This window comes from Magnolia sinica, chromosome 6 (genome assembly GCF_029962835.1).
Source record: "Magnolia sinica isolate HGM2019 chromosome 6, MsV1, whole genome shotgun sequence".
In the NCBI taxonomy this organism is placed as follows: domain Eukaryota; kingdom Viridiplantae; phylum Streptophyta; class Magnoliopsida; order Magnoliales; family Magnoliaceae; genus Magnolia; species Magnolia sinica.
In genome coordinates, this window is record NC_080578.1 from 31,476,588 (window position 1) to 31,482,130 (window position 5,543).

Sequence of the window (5,543 nt, forward strand, 5' to 3'; positions counted from 1 at the left end):
GGGCCCACTGATGTGAGTGCATGTGCACAGCACATGAGCACTTGCCATGCACCAAGCTAGTGAAGTTGGTCAACATTGTGTTGACCAATTACAATTTAAAAAAATGGGAGTTGCCGTTCTCTGTTGAAACAGAGCTTGCGGTTGAACGTCAGTGGGCCACCACCGTACATCAACGGTCTGATCCGGACCGTCCATGTGATTCAAATCTACCCTATCACTCAGTCTTAGGTGGAGAAATCTCACATGACATCGTAGATCGGTTTTCGATTGTCCAAACGGAAGACAGATGGTGGGTTTACAGATTCCGTGGGCCACACTAAAACTGAGTAAAAACACCCCTTCCCGACTGAAATTATGAGAGAAATTCAATAGACGGGTTGGATCTCTCTGTTAACATCGTTCATGGGACCCACCAAGCTTCAGCGCAACTCCCCTGTGTATGGATTACGCACGTACAACGCGTCCAGATTTTTCAGGCTGTTACACTTCCATAGAGAGGATCGTTCCGATGATCCGGACCGTCCAAAAAACATCCCAAAGTGGGACCGACCAGAGCCATGCAACCTGAATGGCTCAGATCTTGCACTTAGAGTGTCCATTGGCCCAAAATCCAAGCTAAACGGAATTCGGCTACGTTTTTTCTTCGCTAGGAAACGCTACTTGCTGCGTATCTTGCACACAACATCACGGACTTCTGGAACCGACTCCAGCCAGCACATCTTCACCACCTCTATCAGTCATCTATAAAAGAGAGAGAGGAAGAAAGAGGAGGGGGCGACTGTTAGGACGTCAGTGAGAAAGGGAGAGTTTAGAGTTTGTTTTACTATTTTTCTTTTATTATTTTTTAGAGATATAGTCCAATCATGTTGGGCTAAACCTCTTAGCTAGGGCTAAGAGGTGAAGCTTGTGGCATGATGGGAAGACTCTATGGCTTTAATTCATTACTAAACTGATGTTGATCTTGGTTTGATTTTAAGGAATACCTTTAGTTTTTAATGGTTTGTTGTGATTAAAATTACAATAGATCTGCGGTGGCTTTGAGTATTTTCTTTTCATTATTGTGATTATGCAGTTAGGAAACCCTGTTGTTCACCATCGCCCCTTGGACATGGTTGGATGACGGAACCCTTCCTAACATTCATACATCACTCAGATTGGCTGTGGATTGGTTTAATTATGTTGTTTGCTTTGTCTCATGGGCATGGTTTTATGATGGAATCCATTCTAATTTACATCTGTCTTATCTCTTGAAAACTAGATCAACAACAATTCAGATTCGATTTTAGTGATATATCTTCCAACTGGATGAAGATGGGACTCGAAGTCCAGTTGAGTTCGTGAATCAAGCGTAGACTTCCCTGATATCTACAAGTGGATCCTCTGAATCCCTAGTTTCCTACCTCTAAATTCTCTAATTTTTAAATAAATACTTCACCATTATTCCCTCATACTCATTTGATTTAGATTTCATCTTAGTCTAGTTCTAGTTCTATTTAGTTTCAGATAACATACTGGTTTCAGTCCCTTGGGATTCGACCTCGGTCTCACCGAGTTTATTACTACATCACAACCCTATACTTGGGGAGTGAACTAGTTTTTGGCGCCGTTGCCGGAGATTGACGGTTACATTTTCTGAAATTAATTAGTTTTGAGATTAGTTTAAAATTAGGACTTTTCTAACCTTAGAATTTAGGTTTAGGTTATCCTGATTTTTAGATACTAACCTATTTTTCCTGTTATGTAGGACTCTGATATATACTTTCTAAATTGGTAATATCTTTCAGATTTTCTAGTTTTTCTAACCCTCTATTTCTAGATTAGGTTTTGTTCTAGGAAGTTTCCTAATTTACTTCATCTTTCCCTCTTTATTTTATTTTTAGAGACTTTCTTCTTTTACTTTTAGAATCTAGGTTAGTGATTTCCCTTTTTAGAAACTCTTTCTAATTTTAGAAACTTTCTATTTTCCCTTTTAGAAATTTTCTTTTAGAAACTGGTTTACTTTTTATTTTAAGTTTTAGGAACTTTCTATTTTTAGAAACTAACTTGTTTTGGTTTGTTTCGTAGGTTTTTAACTTAGGTACTTCGATCTAGTAACTTCTTTCCAAATCCTCTCTTTCTTTCTAGATTTTTATTTCATTTCTTTCTTTTAGGTCTAAGTTTAGAATCTGAATTGAGGGCTGCGAGTGTTTCATACCCAAGTGGGCTCGTGACAACACTCGACGTCTCTTGACAGGAGAATTGTTTGAGGGGTTAACTATCCATCGCAGGACCAGACACCGCTCGAAATCCCCTAGGTTAATTGAGGCTATGGCTGCAAATCAACCTCAAACACTACCTCCACTTGGGATTAAGGAAGTCCATGATGAGAATGAGGTGCATCAAGCTCCCCCGCCTCGTACTTTACGAGATTATTTACAATCGGTGGGGGTGAGCACGCCCTCATGTATGGTCTTTCCAGAAAATACGGGACACATGGATATCAAGCCAGGGGTGATCCAACTCCTTACTAAATTTCATGGGCCTGAATCTGAAGAACCATATCTACACTTGAAAGGGTTTGATGAGATTATAACCACTTTATATTTTCTAAACATGTCTGAGGACACAGTCAGGCTGTCTTTCCCTTTTCTTTTAAAGAGAAAGCTAAGACGTGGTTACATTCACTATGTCCTAGATCTATTGATACATGGAATGATATGCAAAGGGAGTTCATAAAGAATTTTTTTCCATATCATAAAATGAACACCCTTAGAAAATCAATCATGAACTTCGCCCAAAGGGAGGATGAAACATTCTTCCAATGTTGGGAGCGATTCAAGGATCTTGTCAGCTCTTGCCCACAACACGGTTTTGAAATGTGGCACATTACGCACTTTTTATATGATGGGCTGACATCCTCCATGCGCCAATTGGTTGAGACGATGTGCAATAGGGAATTTATGAATAAAAATATCGATGATGTGTGGGATTACTTGGATAGACTGGCTGAAAATGCACAATCATGGGACATATACCTAAAATCGAGTACCACTTCTAGGCCCACTCAATCAAAGGAAAGGGGCGGAGTATACTTGCTGAATGAGGATGATGATATCAATTTTAAAGTGGCTAATCTCATAAAGAAATTTGAGGCCATGGAAACGAGGAAGGATAAGGGTAAGGACGTTGTTTGCGGTATTTATGGTTGTTAGAGTCACACAACTGAAAATTGTCCAACTATATCTGCCTTTCAAGAGGTTCTGACTGAGCAATCCAATGCTGTAAATAATTACCAAAGACCTTTCAATGGACCCACCTCTAATACATACAATCCTAGTTGGAGAAATCATCCAAACTTCAGTTGGAGGAATGGACAAACTGCTACCCCTCAAGGTTTCTTCAATCAAATTCCAAATCAAGGGAAACCTCAAGAGGATCCAGTTCTAAAACTTATTCAAGACCAAGAGTTATTCAACTAAGATATCAGATTAGCAATAGGATCACTTACATCATCCATTCAAAGGATAGAGTCACAAATAATGATTGGGGGAAAGGGGATGCTTCCTGCTCAACCTCTCCCCAATCCCAAACTGCAATATGAGATAAGTGATCCAAGCTCTTTGGATTAGATGGAGCAGGCTAAATCTATCACCACTCTCAGGAGTGGGAAGACCATTGACAAAACTATTCCGGTTAGGGCTGAAAAACCTAAGGACTCATAAGAGGATAACAATAATAGACCTACCATTGCTCCACAAGGATTATAACTGGAACTTCAAGACAAGCCAGTTGTCCCATTTCCCCAATGGTTGGTTGCACCAAAACCTCTCTCTAACTCTTAGGATATTCTAGAGGTGTTGAAACAAGTGAAGGTCAATATTTCTCTACTTGATGCCGTAAAACAAATAACTTCATATACTAAATTTTTGAAAGACTTATGTATGACTAAAAGATGACAAAATATTCAAAAGAAAATCTTTTTGACTAAGAAAGTGAGTGTCATCCTAAAACAAGATGTGTCACAGAAATTCAAAGATCCCGGTAGCCCAACCATATCATGTGTAATCGGGAACTATCAAATTGCGCACGCACTTCTTGACTTAGGAGCGAGCGTAAATCTAATTCCCTACTCAGTGTACAAACAGTTAGGTTTGGGTGAATTAAAACCCACCTCAACCATATTACAACTTGCCGATCACTCAGTTCGTGTACCGAGAGGGGTAATCAAAAATGTGTTGGTTCAGGTTGACAGATTCTACTATCCAGTAGATTTTATCGTCATAGATACAGAACCCATCAGTAACATGACCACTCAGATTCCTGTCATTCTTGGTCACCCATTCCTTGCCACTTCAAACGCAATTATTAATTGCAGGAATGGAGTCATGAGCATGTATTTTAGGAATATGACATTGGAGTTAAACATCTTTTTCAATAACGGTAGAGATTCTGAGGATGATGATGATTTCCATGACATTAACATGATTGATCCTTTCGTGGAAGATAGAACGTCTCTGACCTTATCCTCTGACCCTCTAGAGACGTGCCTGACACACTCCCATGACTTGGATGATGACATGATTAGGGAGACATGTGCCTTGTTTGATACTGTGCCAGTACTTGACGTTAACCAGTGGAGGCCACAATTTGAAGAGTTGCCCCAAACCGATGCAGTGCCTTTACCATCTAACCTCAAGCCACCGAAGCTTGACCTAAAATCTTTACCCTCTCATTTAGAATATGCCTATTTAGGTCAAGAAAAGACACACCCGGTGGTGATTTCATCTCACCTTGAGAACAAACAAGAGAGTATGCTCATTTCTACTCTCGAAGAAGATAAAGGAGTTATTGGACATATCATCACAGATCTCGATAGGATGAATGAACTCCTTTCAACTAAATGCTTCGACTCTTTGAATGATTGCTTGGCACACTTTGTAGATTCAAACAATCCCATAATACAAGAAATAGTGGATGCCTCGTAAGGCAATACCTCGATAGTTGTCACGGACCGAGAGAGCCCTTATTTTGAAGTACCTCCTCCCCTAGATCCTGAATGTTTACCAATAAAGGAGGAGTTAAAAATTGAACTAAAGAGTGAAACTTCGGCGTGTGTTGAGACTACACAACCTACTACAAATTTTTCTGAATTTCAACTACTTATAGCCTTTGATTCATCATGGTGAACTAACTTCAAAATTTTTTTTGCCACAGGTGAATCGTATATACTTTGGACACTCCAGACGATTAAAAGAAAATTTTATGTTAAGGTCGCTCAATTTCTCTGGACATTCACTTTCCAGGACATCCAAGCCTACTGCAAAACGGGCTTTTGGATGATCTTGTTGAAAAACCTTCTAAGAAATTTACCAAGATACTGGCCAACAGAAGAACCTGGATGCATGATTGAGTAGATTTTCTTTTCTTTCACAGTTGAGGATTAGAATTTACTACTTTCATAGGACTAGGGTAGTTTGCTTTATATTATTCTAGGTTAGTCGATTTTATGCCACTAGGTTAGTTTGCTTCCTACATTGTTTTAGGATAGTTTGATTTAATTATTT

The 5,543-nt window shown here is 39.3% G+C and overlaps 1 non-coding gene across 1 annotated transcript; it reads right to left on the reverse strand.

Annotated features, from left to right (window-relative positions):
• Positions 1-2,744: 2,744 nt before the first annotated feature.
• Positions 2,745-2,851, reverse strand: LOC131250407 (small nucleolar RNA R71). The gene has a single exon (XR_009173332.1). It is a non-coding gene; the product is annotated as a small nucleolar RNA R71 (small nucleolar RNA).
• Positions 2,852-5,543: the final 2,692 nt, after the last annotated feature.